Source organism: Lissotriton vulgaris, chromosome 4_1 (assembly GCF_964263255.1).
Source record: "Lissotriton vulgaris chromosome 4_1, aLisVul1.2, whole genome shotgun sequence".
Classification (NCBI taxonomy): domain Eukaryota; kingdom Metazoa; phylum Chordata; class Amphibia; order Caudata; family Salamandridae; genus Lissotriton; species Lissotriton vulgaris.
In genome coordinates this window covers 1,987,731,381-1,987,755,315 of record NC_141691.1, presented here as the reverse complement: position 1 = coordinate 1,987,755,315, position 23,935 = coordinate 1,987,731,381, and the positions used below count along the sequence as shown (strand labels likewise).

Here is a 23,935-nt window from a genome sequence, read left to right as displayed (position 1 = left end):
ACGGGGAAAAATTATAACCCAATAAAGATTGCTCCCAAAGATTAAAAAAGCCTAATCCATAATCAATCCATGTTACCCCCAAAATCAGCCACGCCAAATTTGTCAACAGTATAACAACATAGTTGAGACCATATCCTGCAAGATTATCAACATAGTTAAGGGCAAGGTCCTTCAAGAATAGGATAACATTAGTTCAGGACATAGTCCTGCATGTGTTTGGGACAGTGTGTAACCCTCCTGTCCATCCTTCCTAAGAAAATGGGAACAGGAACGTTGACCACCTCATCACCTCCCTCAGGATGCGTATCAGCATTCCCTTAGTGAACAGTGTGTCTGTGTCCTCCTCTCCTGCAGGAAGGACTCCAACTCCATCTCCTCTCCCACCACTAGATAACCTCAACCTCCTGACTTGTTCTGAATCCGGAGTGTCGACTCCATACTTGTTCTCCAACCACGAACGCTCAGCATCCATCGCGCTCCCATCTGGTTCCCTTGTGGTAGCAACGTCCACCTTCCACAGACCATCCCTCTATCTGATCACAGCACCACTCCTTTTGCTTCACCACTTTCCAATCTCCACAAAAATTGGATGATTAGACACTTTCACCATCCGCATAGCAGAAAAGAACAAAACTGTTTTTCCTTATGACCAGGAGGTCCCTTAATCGTCACTACATCTCACCTGAAACTGCCATCTCTCACTCTGTTCAAATCATCATACTTTTTCTTGCTTTTCTTCTGAACACCCTAACCTTGTAACCCACATCACTCAACTCAGTCTGTCTCTTGGCAGCAGCTGTTTTATCTAACACCCAAATAGGTGACAATTTACATGAGGAATACCTACCCCTACTCAACGCAAACGGAGAGATGCCTGTGGAAGAGTGTGGAGTCTTGCGATCGCTCCATAACCTGTCTTGAACTGAATCCATAACATAATTTCCAAAAGACAAAGCAACCTGTTAACATCCTGTTCACACTTTCTACCATTCCGTTACCTTGTAGACTATACAACACCACGAGAAATGCTTGATACCACATGAACGTAAGAACACCTGCATAGTACAGGACTTACACCGTACCCCTTTGCCAGTAATCCAATATTGGGGATCACCCTCTCTCCTGAATAGACTGGATAACAATTCAATGGCCAAATGCTTGTCAGGCTTCCTCATGAATTTACATTCCACCCACCTTGAAAAATAATTCACCAACATTGAAGCATACCTCATGTTCGCAGGTAAATCATACATCGACCTAACAAAAGTCCATGCCTAACTTTTCCCAAGGTCCTTTGGGAAGTTCGACAGGACACCCAGTCTTAAATACACGTGCAGACTTATCAGCCTCATTGCAACCAGTGCCATCACCCAAAATCACCTCAATCTCTTTGCCCATTCCAGGCCACGAATAGTAAACTAGCACCACCTTCTTGTTGCCAGTCATTAGTACATTGCCTTGGTGGGCCAATTTCACAAATTGCACCCTCAAACTGCTCGAGGAATTCAATTCCCTTGCAAAACCAAATCCCTTTCCAAAGACAACTTATTCTTGACCTTGAAGTAGGACTTAAACTCATCAACCAAATTTCTCTAGTGAGGCCAGCCCTGGCAATTAATTTCCTTAGAGCAAGCTATCAGGCATGCATCACAAATTGAACAAGTACTCTACTCCTGAAGTGTTATTGAGCCTCCAGCAACCACAACACTATCAACTTTGCCAATAACACATTATTATTATGGATTTGTCGAGCGCGTGGCTACCCTAAGGCTTCCCAGCGCGAAGACTCGTAGCTGGTAGGAATCTGACTGGCCTTAGAGGTATTGCTTGAACAGCTATGTTTTAATTTCTTTGCGGAACTATAGTTCTTTATCCATCATTCAATGTTCCAGTGGTAAAGAGTTCCAACGTTTAGGGGAAAGGTGGGACAAAGATCTTCCTCCCCATCGCTCCTTCCTGGCCTTTGTTGATTTTAGAAGTTCCTCCGTACTTGAGCTCAAGTCCCTGTTTGGAATGTACGAGGATATTAGACTCTGGATTTTTCCGAGACCTCTATTAAATCGGGCTTTGTGGGTGATGACCAGAATCTTTAATTTTATTTTGGCCTCTACTGGAAGTCAATGTAGCCCTTTTAGGTGTTTTTTTTACCGAATCCTGCGCCGGAACATTTCACAGCAGCCTTGCAGCTGTGTTTTGGACCACCTGCAATCTGTGGGTCACATATTTAGGTGCCTCCAGGAATAATGAGTTACCGTAATACAACTGCAGGGTGACCAAGGAATGGACTACTGTCTTCCTAATCCTAAACTGTGTAGGGATCCTGTCTAGTATTTTTCGGAGACTTCTAAGTAGTCCAAAACAGGTAGCAGCAACTTTTTTAGCCTGTGTCACAATGGAAAGATCTTTTTCTAATCAGAAGCCAAGATTCTTAATTATTTCTTTGGGAATAGGTGGACTGCCTAGGCAAGTGGGCCAGCCTATGGAGGTCCTAGGTATTTCCTTACTCCCAAGGATCAGCAACTCTGTCTTGTACCCGTTTAATTTTGGACCGCTTTTTGTCATCCATTCCTTGACTTTTTCCATACATAAAGATAATCTCCACGTATCCTTGCTGTTTTTTTGGGTCCAGGGAGATCACCAGCTGAGTGTCGTCCGCATAGGACGTCATACAAATGTCAAATTCTAGGACAATCTTAGCAAGTGGTTCCATGTAGACATTAAATAGCGTGGGGTGAAACACTAGGATCCGGCACTCTTCACAAAGAAATATTCTATAGCAGACAAATAGATAAACAAAAAGATATTGTAGAATCCGTTCTGTAAGGCTTGAAAAGTTTTTTATTATTTATTCTTCACAAATATACGTAGCCAACGCGTTTCGTCCAATGGGGCTTCTTCAGGGCAACGGAATAATGATTGGGGCTTTGCTGTCTATCTTCCACAATGTCCCCGAGAATAAATTTTCTTTTAAGAACAGCACCTTATAAAAATGTAGGTCAAATCCTTTCTGTACTTATTAGTCTTTTTATATACATGAATATATTTGATCCTGAAGTGTATTATATAATCAACCAGTTAGGGCGCGGGGACAACCACCTTACTATATATGACAAGTGGTTAATTGTCTAGAAAGGGTCCACATCTGATCTCTGTGGTTTTATTCGGTTCCCATTAATCTAGAAAGAGCGCCGTAGTCTCCAATCCTGTCGGTGTCCTGGAGGACAACGACACGATTGGAGACTACGGAGGACACAGGACACAGGTTCTATAGCCCTTTCTGAGCATACATTATCTAGGTGTTCTTTGAGTGGACTGTTAATACTCAACGGAACATTCCTGACTGTGTACCATAGAAATAGCACCATTCTTCAACACTATTTTGTGCTTGAAGCACTTGGCAAGCGCTAGCTGATCTGCAAATAAAAGACCATGAGGCACAAAAGCAGGCGGTAGGGTGGCAATTAGCGAGATCAGGCATTCAGTACTCCGTCTCAAAATCATTCCAAACACTCCCTGGTCCCTCCAATAAAGGATATTGTACCCTTTCTTGGCCGCATACATTTTGTTGATAATTGAACTTTAAAAGTGACTATTTCAGGAAAATAACCAGTGGCGGCTGGTGATATTTGAAAGTGGTGAGGCGTAAGATTAATGTAGTACTGCACTGCGGCGAGCTAGTCCGAACAACCTACAGGGGTTGAGGGAGTCTGCGCCTCCCAAACAAATTTTTTTTTAAAAAAGAGTGGACAAATGGTGCATTTTCAAGCAAATTTGAGGCAGCACGAAGGTTAATAAAGCAATATGATTGAAATATTTATCATTTAAGAAATGGTTAATTTTTATGAGCTATAGAGGACAATCTTTGCATATGCTGATGTTATCACTTGCCCATATACAGCAAAGCTTATGTACGTGCCTAACTGAATTTTTTTTTTAAGCTGCTGTTCTTCGAGTGGAAAACATTCCCACACTAGCAATCTTTGGCTGGCAGCTGGGGAAAGTGGCAGTATTTGCAAACGTGTAGGCAGGCATACAAAACCTTTTTCAAATTGCAGGCCGGAATTATTGTACTGGGGGTTTCATGCATTTGACAGCCTAGTTAGATGCACCTTTATGCCATCCTGGAACCGGCCGCCATTTCTTTCCCAATTGCAACCCAATGTTTCATATAATCAAATTTGTATGGATCAGTGAACTATCCGTGAATTCTTTTCATTGTTCGGTTCTGCTGTGTGCTGTTTCGACCAACAATGGCGACATTGATTTTAGAATCCGAGAAGTGGGTGCGCAGAGCAAACTTTAAACAAAAAGCACCTCCTTAAAGCAGCAGTGCACAGCGGTCTTATCTAAATGTGCACATCCTTGGTGAAAGCAAGGTGCGATGAAGTACGGAATACTGAATGAGGCGAGGAGTGCATGTGTTCACTGCTTCCTCATATGCGTGTGTAGACTGCTAATTACGGAATACTGCATGAGACTAAAGGTGAAGGGTGCATGTGTTCACTGCCTCCACACATGCGTGTGTACACTGCTATGAAGGACCGAATACTTTATGTGGCTAGAGGCGAAGGGTGCGTATGTTCACTGCTAAAAAGGACGGTATGCTGCATGCTCCAAGAACGGGTGGAAGCCCACAGACCGCAGGCCAAGACTTCTCACAAACCAGAAACCAGGGTCTCACAGCAGCAGAGACCTGTAAACTCTAATGCGCCTGGGTGGGGGTTACTGACTGCAAACTCCACTTACAAGGTGTGGCAACAGACACCTAGAAACACTGCTGCTTGTCAGGAAGAGTGTAATGTCCAGCATAAGTCAGCATTCTAGTGCTGAGCCTGTAACTACACTGAACACCCACCCACCACGTGCTCTGGGCCAGTTGCACCGAGTAAGCAGTGTGTCCTGCGTCTGTTATTTCCAGCATGAGGGCTTAGGGCCCGCCCTTTACAATGGCGACGAGGGTTTAGCTGTGCCCATGCGTGCCAGCTAAATGAAAAGCTCAAGAAAAAGGGGAAGAGCAAATTGGCCAAGGTCGACATCGTGATGGCCGCACGGTAGCTCGGCTCCGCCGACCTCCCTGCCCAATCTCATCTATCCTGCCGCCCATCCTGCCCAAAAAGGATAACATTTTATAGATAATTGTTTGCTGATACTCACCACCCGTCCTGGTGGATCCGGCGTTCAGCGGGTCCCCAGCGGCGTCCTCCCAGGAAGTACGGCCTCCGCGGGGTGGAGACCGGGGCCTTGCCTTCAGCGAGTGGCCGGCGAGACGGTGTCGGCGGCGGCCTCAGGTGGAGGATGGAGGCCGGCCGGAAGATGCCGTTGTGCGAAAAGGCCGAAGGCAACTGAACGCGCCTGGGACTACCGTCCGGTGTTCCAGAGGTGAGGTGCGGCAAGTTGTGTGTGGGGGACGCCGTGTTGTTGGCTCCCCCCTTTGTTGCCTTGCCCGGCCATTCCGAACCTCATCGCTCGGTGGGGTAGAGTGGTTCCAGCGGAGCGGTGGCGCCGGCGGGTCCTCCTCTTTTGATGGTTCTCATTTCTGCACCGAGGGTGCTGTTTGGGTGCTTGAGGGGGATCCCGCGGGGGCCCTACTGGTGAGCCCACCCCAGGAGTTGGTTTGCGCTGTACTCGCAAAATGGCGGCTGATGTCGTGTGCTGTGGAACGCCCCGGGATGTCAATGCTGTACCACTGTACTGTGCTGGGGCCTGCACTGGGGAGCGCGAACCCACGATTGGCGACGTCCTGCGAGCGCTGAAGATTTGGCAAGTGACCTTGGCCCGGGATTCTTGTGTACAAGACAGTGTGGTGACCGCCATTGCTCCCGGGCCGTCCCTCAGAGATGCGGATGGGCCCGAGGTGGTCGCTGTTTGTTCCCCGCTTTCTGGTGGGGGTAGCGATGTTCCGGTTCGCATGCAGGAAGATTTGCTGGTGACCATTGACACTGGTATACATGACTGCCGTAAACAGCTTTTGCATTACCATCGGCGGAGGAGATCCCATGGGTTGCTTCCATTGGCCGTTCAGCGGCTGCTCCACGGCCTTTTCTCACCGCTTTGTTTTATGCCCGCTATTTCGACATACATCGTGGCGATAGCTAAGAAAGGACTGGGGTGAGCCCAGTGCTTAATCCGGAGGACTGCTGTTGAGTGCATGGAGTTATGGACTGCCCCAAATTGTGATAACTTGTCGAATCCTTAATAAGTATGGCTACCTGAAAACTTGCCAGTTTCGTTTTGGGCCGCACTAATTGTTTGTATGGGCGGGGGATGGGGGGCCGTGCGCCCTGTTACATGGTTTCCTCTCCCTTGGCTTTCCTTTTTCCCTTTTTTCTTTCCCTTTCCCTATTTATCTCACTCTATATTTCGGGTTCATGTTTAGGGCGACAGGCACGCTGCCGGGGGGGGGGGTAGGCCATAGCCTTCTGCAGGGGTGCAGGGTGGGGTGGGTGGATTGGGGTCTATTAGATAGTTATTTGTTTCTATGGCTCTTTTGTGTCCTTTTCTTGGGTCTCCATGACTGTGCGTGATTCCCGCGGGGTGAGTTACTGGGGGGGGGGGGAAGGATTGGGTATTCCTATATAATAAGCTACTTTTGGTTCTGCTTATCCTGACTTAGCCGCCCCGCCCCTAAGCATGTTTGCTATCTGGACTGTTGATCGCCATTATCGCCGTGGGGTGGGTACAGTAACGTGGAGTCCCCCTTTTCCTTTTTTCTAGTATTTTTGTTTTCTTTTACTCTCCGGGTTGGGCTGTATAATGATTGCAACTTTATCCGTCTCTCTGATGGTTTGACTGTTATGAGAGTGATGTTCTGCTTGTCTTTGGGCACATGAGGTTGCGGGTGGACACTACCGAAGAAGAATTGCAAGGGCATCTATGACTTGCATGCTTTGGACTTTTCTGATGATTGATCTATGGATTCCCTATTATAATGTTGTTGGTTTTGTTCCCCGCCATGTGCACCAGGACGCTTATTATACAACCGATCCTTTATTCTCTTAATATAAAAATTAACCTTCTCTGATCCTATGCCGAGTGGTTCCACTTAGTTAGCATCACGGAGTCGCAGCATTGTGTTGTATCGCGTAACCACTCCGTATTTTTATTGATAAAGGTGCTTTCCAGTTTGTTCCGTGGCCGGCCTCTGGGTTGTAGGCCCGTATTTGTATGCAACCATCTACACAAATAAAGGTTTTCAAAAATTAAAAAAAAAAAAAGAAAAAGGGTAAGAGAATGCTGCCCGTCTGAAGGCACCCCCTAGGAAGAATCGATCTGGCCGCCTAGAGGCCCTCGGGGCGTGTGTCGAGCTCCGGGACTGGAGAAAAGGAGAAGGTGACCGAGAGACCACCCGCACCTCTCCAGCCTGCCGTGGCCCGCCCTGCCGTGGCGGTGCCCTGAAAAGACAGAGAAGCCATTGCGGTGCCCACCCGCATAAGAACAGGCCTGTCAGCCGAAGGTGAGCCCCGGACTGTAAAGCAACTAAAGCGGAGCCCACCTGCGTACTAATGGCGCTCTGCCGAGCGAAATGCGGCCAACAATAAACTTTATACACTAAAGCAGGACCAGCGGACCCCACCCGCGGCCTGCCTGCAGCGACGCGGCGTCGGCCGCTATTGACCCCGTTATTGAAGCAAGGCTCGCGGATCCCACCTGCGGCCTGCCTGCAGCGTCCCCGCCGTGCGTGTGAAGTGCGGCGGCGGGGTGAAACACTTAACCGTTGAGCGCCCGCAGCGTGAGGGGAGCTGCCAGGCGCCGAATAGTTGAAGCGGAACCCACCCGCGATTACCCCGAGTAGCGCTATCGCCCCCCACCCCGCGCAGCATGTGAAATGCGGAGAAGCAGCTGTGGGGTGGAGAAATGAGGAACCAGCGTCAAGCCCGCCGCTGGGAAGGCAGCGTCTGAACACGGCCCGGGGTGAGAAGTGCCCAGAACAAGTCAAGCAAGCTCCGGCAGCAGCACCGACTCTCCCCGCCCCTCGCAGCTTGTGTGTGGAGAGGCTGCAGGCGGGCGAGTAAAGAGGGGGTCGTGGGCTGAGAGTGAGACAAGACACACAATGTGAAAAGAAGTCTACACCGAGATTGACTCCTATGTATCTCGCCACCCCCTGCCCCTTGCAAACGAAAAATACATAATAAAAGTATTTGTACTCACCGGCGGTACCAGGTAGCAGCCATAGGCTCAGGAAGCAGGAGACTGGTGGGAAACCGAAAAAGAGTACCCATGACGAGGTATTTCAATTCTTCCTGCCATCAAGGATCCCTGCAGTGGCAGAACACCAAGAAGACCACCACGGTACCGAACGAGGTTCCAGATCCAGAAGCTAGAAAAACGTCCGGGATCTGCCATAACTCAACCCTGCAGTGTCATCTAGTGGCCAAAGTACAATATTGCGCTCGCACAACAGAAGACACTGGTAGCGGACTTCAATGCCACGAGGTGAAACAAGCATTGGACTAACACAGGGAAAGACTCCAGAGTCTACACAAGCCAAGGAAAAGATTTTAACCCCTCCCATGCTTGTGACGGAACCGCTCCGTCACAAGCCACGGGTGAGCTGTGCTTGTGACGGAACGGTTCCGTCACGGCCCGCCCGCCGCGCCTGCGCGGCGCTGATTTTGCGCCTGCGCTGACGCTTTAATGGGCGGGCGGGTTCGTGACGGAACCGTTCCGTCACAAGCACAGCTCGCCCGCGAGCCGTGACGGAGCGGTTCCGTCACTAGTATGGAGCCGCCGCGCGGGTGCCCCACCCCCTTAGCGCTGCGGCGGAATATCCGCCGCAGCGAAGGGGTTAAAGGAAAACAACCCTGCGACAAGCCAAGGAAGTACCAGCTGACACACAGTGACTGACCATAGCGCAGGAACACCCTGATGCCACATAGTGCACAGAAACAGGAAGAACAACATTTTGTTTAAAGCCACTAAGGAGAGCCAGCAACGCCAGAGTGAGACAGGGACATCTCCCCATATCACAAGGAGGAAGATAAAGGACAAGCCACATCCACTGCAGCTGAAAAAGGTTCTGACCCCAAAGCCAAAGGACTGCAGGAACACTACCACGCCCAAGTGACGCCAATTCAATACACAACCTCCTGAGGACAAAAGGAGACGCCGCAGGAACATTCCAGAATCGCAAGAACACTGTCACACCGGAACACCACCAAGCTCATCACACAGCCTGAAAAGAAAAACGCGATGGTGCAGGAACATGCCAGAAGCGAAAAGAACGCGACAGAGCCTAAGAAACGCGCATGAAGCCCCAGAAGCGCGTCAGGAGCGCCGCAACACCACGCAGGACATTCCAAAGAATCGCAACCGACAACGCAATGAAGAAGCAAGACCAGAAGAAGGTCAATGGAGTGGTGCAGCAACCCTCCAACACGCAACACTCCAGAAGCACCTACGCCACGCCAGAAGAAAAGACAGTGATGCCTGGTGGCCACAGGCCATCGCTGCAGCAGAATGGCGAAAGTAGTAACACCCCCACACGAACCAACGATGGTTCTAGAACCCAGCACCAGGAAGTGCAAAAGCGCATGACGCAAATGCACAACAGTGCGGCCTGCACTAGCCCAAAGCAGCAAGTCACAAAGAAGACACGAAGAGCGCACCCAGATGCGCACCAAAGCAACTCAACTGCGATGAAAAGATAATGGTTGCGCAGTCAACCCGCAGCATTGAAGATTCAACACAGAAGCAACCGGACCACTCAACATGGTCACAAAGCACGAATCCGACCAGCCAGATGGTCGCACCACGAATCCTACATGCCAGACCTCGGCAGAAGGGACCAGCACGAGGTCCAAGAAGTTCAGACAAGGCGCGGTCCGAGGACCTGGACCCACGAACTTCAACCACATAAATTAACGAGAGCAACAGGAAGATGAGATGAAGGTCGCAACGCTAACCCTGGAAGTGAGTGACAAGACGACAGTGTCCTAGGACAAGACCAGGAAGACACGTGCAGAATCCGCGCGCTGCACCGGGAAGCCTGGCCAGAGAGGATGAAGAAGATTGGGCCAGGGCACGTCACGAGAAGAAGGAAGAAAGATCTAAGTGGCCACCGCCACTAAGAAGAAAAGAAGGAAGAAGTAATCAGAGTGGCACGACTGTCAGGTTAAGAAGAAGGAAGAAAGAACAGAGTGGCCACCGCCACTAAGAAAATAAGAAAGGAGAAGTCGGAATGGCACACTGCCACTGCAAGAAGAAGCCGCCCCTGCGGAAAGAAGGAAGGTGACAGGCACTGGAACACCTGAGTGCAATGGAAGACAAGCCTGGTAAGAACACCGGCAGCGCAGACCAAAGACAACCACCTACGAGCCGTCCATCCACATGGCGATCGCAGAAGAGAGCAAGATAGACTGTTGGCGACATCTACCTCTGGGGTTGAGCGGAAGATTGGATGGCGAGAGTGCTCACACATCCGGCTGATGAACTGACCACTCCACACCGACCTGTGGCAACCCAAGAAGCAGAGGCCTCAAGGGACTCTGGTGGCAGCAAGTCCCGCACGGGAGACAGATCTACAGAAGCACGTCTGCAGGACCCAAGGGGAATGAAAGCCTCGCGAGCAATGAAGAGTCGACAACTCAACCTTCAGGTAGAACTAGGACACGACGGTGAGGCTCGTGGAGCGCCCTGCTCACGGCCCGAAAGCTATGGTAGAGCAACACGACCGAAAACACCAGTCCAGTGGAAACCTGGCTAAGAGGTCCTCCCGGACATCTTGTGGCAGAAGAAAACCGGCGAGAGGGGCATCCTAGTGAGAGGGATGTTCGCACCTACTCTCTTCACCTGCCAAGAAACATACTGAAGCCTGCCCGGAAACATCACGCAACCAGCATGGAGAAAAGAATCCGGAAGACAGACAACAACCATGTCATCCATCTCTCTTTAACTACTCCTCACCAAGAGAGCAAAGCAAAAGGCAGGGCTGAGAACAGTGGACAGACAGCACAGACAAAGAATGAACCCGCCGAACAACTGCGAACCGTGCCACTGAGAACTGTTAGTCCGAAAATGCAAGAACTATACTGCCTGCGGTTTGCAAGCAGCCAAAGAGACTCATCTTGAAAGCGCAAGTCCAATGTTATTTTCCGTGTTTTCTTTCCCCCACAGGTTTTCGGACTTTTCACGTTTGGTTTAATTTTTAACCAATTTGGGGAGGGATGTAATGCCCAGCATAAGTCAGCATTCTAGTGCTGAGCCTGTAACTACACTGAACACCCACCCACCACTGATGTCACTGGTCATGTGACACAGTGCTAATAAAAGAGGCCGAGCCCAAGTGCTCTGGGCCAGTTGCACCGAGTAAGCAGTGTGTCCTGCGTCTCAGTTATTTCCAGCATGAGGGCCTAGGGCCCGCCCTTTACAAAGAGCAGCTTTGCAACCAACTTGAAGGAAAAACTCAATTGATCCTGCAGAGGGGCACTGGAGGTATTTATGAATAAAACCAAAGGCTTCCTTAAAGAGGATAACCTACAGGAGCCGTGCAGGAAGAGCAGAGCGGCGGGCAGGTGTAACCCAGGGAAGGCCAAATGGTGAGATCTTGTTGTCCTGGTCCTTCTGCAGCATGTCCTGAAGTGAAATGGCTCATTCTACCCCAAATCTGTGCCTACAGGTGCAACACTGATCTTCTTGTCAGTGACTGAGACAAAGCAAAAATTAGACCCTAAAGGGGGATCCTTGTTCGAAGCACTTTTGACAGTACGAAGCTACACAAGATGTACCACTTGTTTTGCAGTGTCTACCACCAGAGCACCAATGCCTTCCTAGCTAGCCACTAAAGAAATCACCACAGAGATACATGTAGGGCTCATTCCTTTGCAGCAGGTTTGATTTTGGGCTCAGCGTGCACATGGTTGGAGTGGTACAATGACAGACCCATTTCAGAGAGAAGATGAGCCTAGAATTAACCTCCTTGAGGGCAAGAGTACTACTGCACGCATACTGATTGTATATGGACGATGCCCTTTATGCAGAAGATCATTGGTTTACCGCACACCCCATGCCACCCCACCAAGGTAGCGATTACCTTCCAGAGTAGATTTATGCATGATTATGCCGTCCTTTTCCAAGAAAAAGAATTGGCTAGATAATTTCTTTTTTTTTCAAAAACATTTTTATTGTTTTGCAGCGAGAAATAAAACAGAACAAGGATGTCACTATCAAGCAGTATCCCCGCGCCCCCACCCCTCATCCCACCCCACTTTCTTCAAGATCCAATACCCCAGTGTCATTTTTCATATGCTCATCCACAGCAGATCACCAGGTCTTTTAGGTACACTCTCTCGATCCCGAGCAACATTCCCCCTCCTGGTATGCCAGCGTGCACACGTTCGGGTCTCCTTATAGTCCTCCATCTAGGCCATGGTAATGTCCATTTACCCCACACTCTACGGCACTTTTTCGGGCACCCTCTCGCTTTGTATGTGACCCTTTCGGCCGGCTAGATAATTTCTTAACTGCTGTTATGCACTTTTCTAAGTTTTGAGCATCTGACTCCACGCCACCTCCCTTACTAAGGCTTGGACCACCACTGGACTGGACAATCCTGGGGATCAACTGCTAAAGGGGTGTAATTGGTGCTCAGTTTTGGTCCCATAAGTGAAGCTCCAGGACACCCATCTTAAATGGCTTTCATTGTTACAATTTGAGCCCAGGAAACCCTGGCTGCCCGGCGGCTCATGAAAAAGCGCTCTATGCTGGAAATAAACCTCGGACTCATTTAAATGATCACAGGACAGGAGAAATATTGATTAAGTCAGCCTGTGATCCTTTGCTATGATATACAATCTGTACAGCAGGGAGCTAGTACTGTACACATCTCATGCCACACTTGCTAGTAATGTGTTGCATAGGCAGATGTTAAAAGCGCTTTTGCTTTATACTTTTCTATTGTGCATTCCAGCTTACTTCTCTAACCAGGTCAAATAATATTTGGCTCAAACAGCTGGGGTTCCTCTTGAAATAGGTTTTGGAAGGAAAACTGTCACTCTATATTTAGATGACCAATTGTTGAAAGAGAATGAGTAAGGGACACCCTCAACAACAAACATTTCAAATAAAACAAAGTATTAAAATGTAATAGTGCCATTTACAATAAACCACAAATAGTGAATAGGGTGCTGTATAAATAATCTGGAAAAACAAGATTTTGACTATAATGAGGGATTATAATTGATGAAGGTATTGTTTTAGGCCATGGACTTTACCTGATCATAAAGTCAAAATTAGAATGTCAGGGCCACTTATGTAAAGTTGATTTTCAAGCCTTTAGAGCAGATCTGCAGAAGTGGTGGTGTGGGGCAAGAGAAAAAATGTGGGGAAAAAAACTTACAGAAACAATTGCCTATTTGGGGCCATCTATAGATAACATGGTATATGAATAAATACATCATTAGTAGGTATAGACGAACAGATGAAGTATTTAAAATATTCAGATAGTTTACATAAGACTGTTGGGACAGAAATGTCCTCTGCATAGTAATGGACCAGTACCCCTGCCCTGAGCAGTCTGGATCCCGAGTGCAGATTTTTGTTGTCATAGGTAAGCACGGACCAGGCATGTTCATCAGGACATAGGCCGGTCTCCTGGATTGCGGTCTTCTTGGACCTGAAGGGCATCCAAAGACATCAGCAAAGCGCTATCCTCATAGTGGTGACAGGTTACGGCCTTGACCAGGAGTTCAGCAGCACAAGCACGGTGGTGTCAGTATAGCGTGTAGTGATCAGTAGGGGCGAACAGGTCCTTTTTAGGTAGCGCCTGCTGGGGAGCGCATGCGCTGCTCTGCGAGCCGTGCTGTATTGGAGTATGTACTTGAAGCCCCGCCCACTCTCCGCACATATTTGTCACTGTCCTTCGTAAATGCTGCCTTTCAATCAGTTTATAGGCTTGTTAGTCCCTCCTTAGTACCGCCTTGTCTTCCCACGAGGACTGGCCCTTTTACTTCGGTTGTTACACGGTACGTCTTTAGTGTGTAAGCACCATTTTCTTTAATGAGTTTACATTACAGCAGGAGGGCAAGAGGGTCTCTCGTGCTGCACAGTTATGACCACCATTGCTTATGTGTGCTCTCTTTACTTGCCGCAGGCTGAAGGGTTCCCAGAAGGGCACAAGTCCTAAAAAAAAAAAAAAAAGTGGAGGGGACTACCCAGGTTAGGCAGTATGCAAGTGAAATCATGACGTGTGCCATCACAGCGCATGTTATTACCACGAGTGACATTGCACGGGACCTCACTGGAATTGACATCACAAGAAGGGACACCAAACATTAAGACCTCACACATATGTGTATTAAGGTATATCATGAGTACATTTAAGCGTATTAGGAGATTTAACAAATTACTTTTGGAGTTGTGCCAAAAAAGTGGCGCAATTCAGATGCCTCAGAAATCTAGGTCTCAACTAATACATATATTTTTTTAAACCCTGCAACAAGGTGAAGCATGGTGATAAATCTGTTCAGCTTAATTTGTTGCAAAGTCTACATTTTCAAATATTTGATTGGGGTAAGGTATCTGCTATGAAGTTACTCATTAAATTTCAGGGAATAGCAATAATGGTGAGATAACTCTAGTGGTTAATTCACTTGCTAGAGATCTGTGTTTTGTAAAGTCCCAAAGCAGATGACAGATTTTTATTTTATGTTGATAGTAAAGTGGGTTACTGCTTTAAACACAGAGATCCTTTGGTTATCTGCAGTTCATAAATTGTAATCCTTCTACAAGACAATGGTGCGGTATGAAGGATATGACACCTACACATTGTAACCCTCACAGCCTCATGTAACTCATCTGGTACATTGATTTACACATGTACATGATTTATTTTCAATCTATTATGTGTATGTTATGTAAAGTGCGCCGACACCCTGCATTTTTTCCTGTAGTTTTATATAGCGCAAACTTGCCCCAAACCTATCAGGTATCAGAGCGCCTTACATGAGTACAGTTGCGTTACACATTCATTCTTTTTTTGTTAAGCACAGGGATATTAAGTAATTTGCCCAGAATCACAAGATGTTGTGTCCTAGGCGAGACTCGAACCTGGTTCCCCAGAGTCGAGCTTGACCGCCCTAGCCGTTAGGCTACATCCTCTCCCAAGCACTGGGTTGCAGCGCTATAAAAGAAATAAAATAGTACTATTGAAATTGTAATTTGCATAAATACTGGGACAGACCAACACACCTGACATTCTTACATCTATTATATACAGGGTGGTCTTCAAACTTCTCGAAGCCGCCCCCCCATCCCACCCCTTTTTGCAAAAAATAAAATAATTAATACTCCGGCCCCTGCTCATTTTTTTTTTTTACAGTTATTCTGCCAAATTGGCAGGGTTTAAAAAATGTATTAACATATTTAAACATTTAGTTAAGCTCAGTTAAATCTTTTTACACATACTCCCAATCAGCATATAAATGACAAAAGTTGTTAGTGATAGCCCATTACAAGGTAGCTTACTGCTGCTCATGTTTTAACACTTAAAACAAAACATGATGCTTTGCGTGCCCAGAGACTGGTGCCACCGCCCTCTCAGAGATCACTTAGGACCCCCAGTTTGAAGACCACTGATAAACAGTGACTGAACAAAGGAAAAAGCTTTCCTCTCTTAAGTACTTGTGAAGTGATAACACACTGTGTGCCTTTGTTAACCCTCCATGGCATTTACATTGAAGTGTGAGGTTTCAGGCCAACGGCAATCAGGAAATTCAAACAAAAGGAGGCCTGTTGGCCCCTTAACTTTGGACCAGCTGGAGGTGAAAAAAGCTCCTGCCTGCACGTTGTTGCTGGGAATCGAAAGCAGACAATGAGAGGCTGCCCCGGGACACCAAAGGTGGCCACCTACGAGGGCGGCCACCCTTAGTGCCATAGGATGGCACAGACCCTGAGCGGTCTAGTGGTTGGGGGGACCAGTGGTCCCCCTGTGATGTCACTTCCGGTCAGGGGGGGGAGGGGTTGTAGGGCTGTATAGTCCGGGGGGCGAGGGTCAAGCGCCCTCTTTGTCCTGGCTGCTGCTCGCGTGACCCTCGCCCTGCCCTGCCCTGACCTCGAGCGGGTGCTGCCCGTTCCGTGTCTGAAAATTACACCGGGACAAGTTCAGCATATTTCTATGAGGCCCTACTTCTTGGCGGGGGGGACGGCGTCCACCCTGTGAAAAGAGTGGGTGGACGCTGTGTACCTACCTGTACCCTGGTTACCGGCCAATTCATTTGCCAGTGCTACATCTCTGCAGCACATGCTTCATGGATGCGGGACGCTGCGCTTCAAACGCAGCTTGTAAAAGTTAATTTACTGTCTCACAGCCTGTAGTTCATTCCCTGTCCCACAGCAGTCGAACTAGTCCCGAGCACTGTGGATGGCCGACCAAGCTGCACGTACGCCTACAGTGAGGGTGGCAGCAAACTGTAAACGCATGCATTCATCTCTGCCGTCCGCTCAGCAATGTACTTTTAGGTATATCGCGACAGATATGCAGCTGAACGGGGACAGCAATTTAAAGCAGAACAGCTCAGCCCTGGGGCGTTTAGAGCAGGGAGACCGTGCACATCACCGCTTCTGAGCGGGCAAGATGGCCAAATGCAATTTTTTAGGGCGTCATTTGGTAATTAAGTAAGGACCTGTGGGGTCCTTTTAAAATCAGGCACTTGTGTCTGAGAAGTGGGGGGGGCGTCAAAGGGGAGGGCGTAGAGAAGAAACAGTGCCTCAGTCCAGCCTGTGCGCCCCTACATCGAGGACTTGGATGACTTCCAGGAGGATCACCTCTTACGATAAACGTACACACACTTACCAGTCAATGTAAACAGGGTCGGGTTATAGTGATAATGCTAAATCAGGCCTAAATTAATCCCTTTTGGACCTCAAAGGGACAGCCCTGTGCGGAGGGAATCTCCGAGTCCCAAGGCCAGCCACGGAGTATTTCAGAAATAAAATACTGGTCATGCACAAATAATTTAGTCATCCAAGCTCTCAACCATCGAAGCTCTCAACCATCGAAGCTCTCAACCATCGAAGGGTTCATGAATCTTCAGAAGTATATATATTCCATGGGTTTTGGAGGAAAATAACTAAACAGACCAACTTTATAGGGACCTGTTCACGGATATCAAAAGTATGTTCATTGCTGAAATAGAAGGTTTTTATTCCGCCTGCCAGGAATTCAGAGGGTTCAAGGCAATCATATCCAACAAGCATTTGTAATGCATAGGTCTCGCATTTTAGAAACTTTGACCTATTGGTTTTGCAAATGACCGAGCCTTTTATTTATGTGTTGTTTTTTAAACACAAATAAAAGGCATTATCATTTACAATGCGAATAGCTCGAAATCTTGCAATTTCGAGACCTATTGCATTGCAAATGATTAACTTGTGTCACTAGAGTGAGGCCCACAGGCTGACTGACTTTTTAAGTTCCGCGCCTGTGTACTCAAGTCGCCCTTGGCCTACATCAGTTAGATGTGAGTGCAGGAATGGGGACTCAGGGTCGGATTGGGATCACAAGTTGGCCCGGGCACTGACGAAAAAAGCGGCCCACATTCAAGAGGCGTGGCCTACAATTAAGGGGCGTGGCCGACATTCAAGGGGCGTGCCCTTTCATGAAACACCATTTGGTTGCACACATCAATGTCCTTGAATATTAAATGTAAATACATTAAGAATTTGGACAAGTATGGTAGTGCACTGTCCAGTGACCAGCTGAAAGAGGGCATCAAAGAGCAGAAATTGGATTATAAATTCAAATCTGTTCTGAACAGGGGCCCAAAAATATGTCAAGTCAAGTCAAAGAATTTATATAGCGCACTACATACCCAGAGGGTCTCAAGGCGCTTAGGGAGGGGAATAGGCTTACTTGTCAAATATCCACGTTTTAAGTTGCTTTCTGAATGCTAGGTGGTTCTGGGTAAGGCGAAGGTCAGTGGGGAGTGAGTTCCATGTTTTAGCAGCCAAGTATGAGAAGGATCTGCCTCCCATGGTTGTCTTGTTGATGCGAGGTACAGTGGCGAGGGCTTGGCTGGAAGAACGTAGTTGGCGGGAGGGGGTGTAGAAGGACAGTCGTGAGTTGAGACATTCTGGTCCGATGTCGTAGAGTGATTTATGTGCGTGGGTTAGCAGTCGGAAAGTGATCCTCTTATTGACGGGTAGCCAGTGGAGGTCTTTCAGGTGACCAGAGATGTGTTCGTTACGCGGGATGTCTAATATGATCCTGGCTGATGCGTTTTGGATTCGTTGGAGTTTCTTCTGGAGTTTAGCGGTAGTACCTGCGTAGAGGGTGTTTCCGTAGTCCAGTCGGCTCGTGACCAGAGCATGGGTGACTGTTTTTCTGGTTTCGGTGGGGATCCAGCGAAATGTTTTTTTGAGCATGCGAAGAATGTTGAAACAGGATGAGGATACGGCGCTGACTTGTCTGTTCATTGAAAGTGAAGAATCCAGGATAACGCCTAGGTTCCGTGCGTGGTCTGTCGGGATGGGTGCTTTTCCAAGGGCTTCCGGCCACCAAGAGTCGTCCCATGCAGAGGGGGATGTGCCTAGGATGAGGACTTCTGTTTTATCTGAGTTCAGTTTCAGACGGCTGTGTTTCATCCATTCGGCAACTTCTTTCATTCCTTCGTGTAGGTTAGTTTTGGCGGTGCTGGGGTCATTGGTGAGAGAAAGGATCAGTTGAGTGTCATCCGCGTAAGAGATGATGTTGAGGTTGTGTTGGCGTGCGATGGCCGCGAGGGGGCTCATGTATACGTTGAAGAGGGTGGGACTGAGTGAGGATCCTTGTGGTACGCCACAGATGACTTCAGTGGCCTCGGACTTGAATGGTGGAAGGCGGACTTTCTGGGTTCTTCCGGTGAGGAACGAGGTGATCCATTCAAGTGTTTTTCCTTGTATTCCGATGTTTCTGAGGCGTTGTAAAAGGGTGCTGTGGCAGACTGTGTCGAAGGCTGCAGAGAGGTCGAGGAGGATGAGGGCGACTGTGTCTCCATTGTCAAGTAGAGTTCGAATGTCGTCCGTTGCTGCGATGAGGGCGGTCTCAGTGCTGTGTTTTGCTCGGAAGCCAGATTGTGAGGAGTCGAGGGATTTGTTGGCTTCGAGGAAAGCGGCGAGCTGGTTGTTGACAGCTTTCTCGATGACTTTGGCCGGGAAAGGAAGGAGTGATATGGGGCGGTAATTTTTGAGTTCGGTGGGGTCCGCTGTGGGTTTTTTCAGAAGGGCGGTGAGTTCAGCGTGTTTCCAGCTTTCCGGGAAGGTGGCGGAGTTGAAGGAGCAGTTGATGACGTCTCGGAGGTGCGGTGCTATGATGGAGTCTGCTTTGTTGAAGATGTAGTGAGGACATGGGTCTGTGGGGGATCCTGAGTGGATGGAGTTCATCAGGCGGATGGTGTCCTCAGTGGAGATTGGGTTCCAGTCGTTAAGGGTGTTCAAGGGGGGAGAATGTTCAACATATGGTTGGGTGGGTTGGTCTTCGGGTTGGTTGTCGAAGCTGTTGTGGATGTCTGCAATTTTGTTGTGGAAGAATGAGGCAAGGGAGTCGCAGAGGGCTTGAGAGGGGGTGATGTCGTTGGAGTTGGCTGAGGGATTGGTAAATTCCTTGACGATGTTGAAAAGTTCCTTGCTGTTGTGGGCGTTGTTGTCTAGTCGATCCTTGAATGCTGTTTTCTTGGCCTTTCGGATTAGTTGGTGGTGTGAGCGGGTGGCGTTTTTGAAGGCGTCCTTGATGCTAGTGGTTGGGTCTTTTTCCAGGCCTTTTCAAGGGAGCGGCAGAGTTTCTTGGACTTCTTAAGATCATCGTTGAACCATGAGGCCTTCTTGCTGCCAGGTTTGCTTTGACGTTTTTTCAGTGGTGCTAAGGTGTTGGCGGTGTTGGATAACCATAGGGTGAAGTTGGCGGCGGCTTGGTCTGGGTTAGAAGAGTGGGCTGGGGTGTTTAGAAGGAGCGATGAGGAGATCTGGTCGATGGTGACTTTGTTCCAGTTTCTTTGCAGAGTTGTGGCCCAGGGCCCCCAAAATCCTTAAGTTGTTTGGCACAGACAAAGAATGAAAGTGAGAGGATACTGTTCTTGCACAGGACACAGGGCCAAGGTGACAATGGCGCCATGCTGAGCAACTAAAAAAACAGCAAGGCCCCTTTCTGTCACAAAATTATTCGAGCCCTCCAGGGAAGGAGCACCTAATAAGCAGCGAAGCCCCTGCTATTACTAACCTACTCAGCCCTCCCAGGACCTTCAGCTCAGGAGCACATGAATAGCAGTAAGGCCCCTGCAATTAGTAAATTAATCAGCCCTCCAGGCCTCAGGGCAATGTCCTGGCAGGGGAGCACAAAACACAGCTGCTGGGTCATTCATGGTAGCCAGGGGAGGCTGAGGTGAAGATGGTGCAAGTTGCAAAGATCACCTGGCCCCCACAGCGAGACCCATTCTTTTTTTTTTTTTTTTTTTTACTTTATTTTGAAATTTTCAGGTGAACAACAATAATGGTGCATTCATGGGCATACAGTACAGTACAGAAAATAGCAATGCGTGCATGTATCTAGACTTAAAGCAGAGTAAAAAATACATGTCAATACAATCTATGGAGCCTTGGACTACGCCCTCATTGATGCATTATGGGCTGTAGTATAATGTAAAGTCTATATGGCAATAGTAGTACTCAATAATACCAGTTCCCTAGGTTGATCGAAGGCAGAGCTATGCACCTCCGCATGCACGAGAGGGATCAGCGAAAACCAGACAAGCAGACACACCGAACCGCGCCCTGTAGGATAGGCAGGCCTGTGGTGTATCATCAGTTAGCCGCTGTTAAGCGCTACAAACCACCCCTAACCCCGGTGTGTTAAAACATCGGAGTGGGTGTTCAGAGGCCCTTCTAACTAAAGGCACATAGACCGTGATGAATATGGTAGTTCTGCATCCTGGGGAACGTCGCTCTCCAACAGATAACACTGCAATGGGGCCCAAATATCAGCTGGCGTGGAGGAAACCGGTAGTAGCTCAGAATATGTAACAATCTGTTCCTGACAGTATGTGAGGTCGTGTAACCAAGTTTTACATTTCGGGGCTCTGCCCCTGCCCCACTTGCACGCTACTCTCCTCTTAGCCACCAGAAGCGCCAGTGCAATAAACGTACGGTGTGCCGCTGGTATAGGTTCCACATACCCCAGCAGAGCAAGTAGTGGAGAGGGCGCTATGTCCTCGTGTATCATCTTGGACATCGCTACAAAGACCTGATGCCAGTAGGACACCCATTCTTCCTCGCCCACTATGCCCTGAATGTGAAGGGCTAAGGGCGAGGTGTTAAAACTAACACTGTTTATGTGCTGCGTGGGCCCCAGGGGGTCCGAGATGAAATTGGCTCAAAGGCCTGAGCAACACCTGGCCCCAGGGAGGCCGATTTTTTTCAAACAATCACCCCCTCCCCAGTCACCCTCAGCGTGATTGCTTTGCAGGTGAAGGAGAGTCCACAGCAGAGAATCGCTGCGGCCGCACAGTGAAGTTGCATTAATTTCTCTGTCTCTGTCTCTGTGCCCTCTGTGGGCCGGTTTTCTTCCTCTCCTTTCCTAGTCCACAGAGAGCACGGAGTCAGAGAAATGAATGTAGCTTCAATGTGCGGCTGGGAAAGGGGAGAAAAGAACCAGCCCATGACAGAGGGCACGGAGACACCGGCCCTTAGGCCAATGCCCGCATTGCCAATCCGACCCCGTCAGGGGACTCCGCACTGGTTGTATGTGTGCTTGTGAAGGGTAGGCATAGAGCAGTGCTGTGCAGGGCATGCATGGTGAGTCAGAGAGAGTGCATTCACTGAGATCCACTAATAACGTACATCTCTGCAGCGTACTCTCGCTGTGCGCCCATGGCTTACACTGATCACCAGTGCACCACAAGTCTATGGTATCCTAGTAGTTGCATTTATATAGCGCTTCATACCCCTGATAAGACGCTGAAACATTTTCCGACAGGTATCACAACAATACATTGGTGCGCTTCAAGGGAAGAGTTTGAGCCTTTCACATGCCCTACTTGAGAAGTGCTTACAGCCTGATTCATGATCGGGCCGTTTTGCGAGGCTCAAATAGCGAATCATAAGGAATCGCTATTTGAGACTCGCAAAACGGTAATCATGTAGGAATCGCAATATTAATTGCGATTCCCACTGATTCCTTATTTGCGATTAGCTAATTGCTAATCGCAAATAAGGAATAACTCCCCATGCATTCCTATGGGCCAAAAGGCCCATAGGAATGCATGGGGAGTATTCCTTATTTGCGATTAGCAATTTGCTACTCGCAAATAAGATAGCGATTTAAAGGGTGCCAGGGGTGTCCAAAGGACACCCTGTAGCACCCCTTAAATGCAAATTGAAACAGGTGTTGCGCACACACATGTCCAAAGGACATGTGTGTGTGCAACATGCAACTTAGAAAAATGCTTTTAAAAGCATTTTTCTAAGTTTTTGCTATTTACCGAGAGGTCTGACCTCTCGGTAAATAGCGGCCCAAAATTGCATTTTCGCAATTTTCAAATGCTTCATGAATTGCATTTAAGGAATCTCAAATAGAGATTCCTTAAATGTAATTCCTCGCAATTTAGCGATTTAGCAATTACCGATTTTTGCATTTGGGATGCTGAATCCCAAATGCAAAAATCGCACTCCCAAAGGGCCGGATTCTCAGAATCCGACCCTTTGCGAGCCGATTTAGCCTTCATGAATAAGGCTGTTTGTGTGTGAAAACACAGTCTAGCTCAGCTGTGCACCCCATGACGTGTGCAAATAAAGTATAAATCAGCTTATTATTTTTATAATTGATGTATTCATAAACAAATGGACCCTGTCTTTTGTCGCACCTCTGGCCAGTGTTGCCTTCTGTGACGTGTATTATAAGAAGGGGCTTAAAAAGCCCAGGCTGCAAAGTGACGATGCCGGTTTAAAAGGTGAAACCGAGAGGATGAATCACAGGCAGCCAATGGCCTTTATGGACCCCAGGGGCACAAACACTGGGTTCACTCCAGGGCTGCACCATCTGCAGATCAGCAGAACAACCTCCAGCCTTTGAAAACATCCTGCGTCAATTTTAATACCTAAAACCACACCGATGGGAAGATGAACATACATTTCACGTTGGTGAAACAGTCTGCCAACGATTGGTTGAATAAAAAACACATACAGTATCAGTCATTAAATACTCAATTTAAATTCTTACGTTATATCTCGTCTATGCAAGTGGCACAGTAACACACAAATATGTTTTAAAAGGAAAGTTTTAGCTCTTCTTTTCGTGTCAAAATACGGACGACCGGATCCTTATATTGGACGGCCTTTATGCAGCTCCGTTATATAGAGATTAATTAGTGGTTAGAATGCTGATAAATATCGCAAACAAAATATGGAACGCTTCACGAATTTGCGTGTCATCCTTGCGCAGGGGCCATGCTAATCTTCTCTGTATCGTTCCAATTTTAGTATATGTGCTGCCGAAGCGAGCACAGTTCCACAGGTGTACACAGCGGTATATAAAGTCTTAGTTTAAAATAATTACTAACTAAGGGAGCCTATTTCTAAACACAAACTGTAAATATTACACTTGTAGTACCTTCCGTTCAGCTTTAATGTATGCCTCGCCCCCCAAAAAAGAATGTGAACGTGTGGGGAAAAAAAACCTGCATTACATAAATTACAGGGCCAGTGCATTGTGGGTATGCAAATAAAAAAATACGTCACCACCCAGGCTGGTTGGACTGTACTGCTGGCAAAACACGTGGAACTGCAAGACCTAGAAAATAACTATGAAGGTCGTGAACAATGTTAATGTGGCATATCTAGCAGCTACAACTATTCAGGAAATATAATGGGTTTGAAACTTTACCCCGGGTGTCATGACGGAGCAAGGACACCGAGGGCACCCAGGACACCCGCTTCCGCCAGGAAACAACTCGGGAGCTCGTCACGTGAGGGGACA

At 48.0% G+C, this 23,935-nt stretch overlaps 1 non-coding gene across 1 annotated transcript; it reads right to left on the bottom strand.

Annotated features, from left to right (window-relative positions):
- Positions 1-23,356: 23,356 nt before the first annotated feature.
- LOC147724794 (U6 spliceosomal RNA) lies at positions 23,357-23,463 on the bottom strand. Its single transcript, XR_015295318.1, has one exon. It is a non-coding gene; the product is annotated as a U6 spliceosomal RNA (small nuclear RNA).
- Positions 23,464-23,935: the final 472 nt, after the last annotated feature.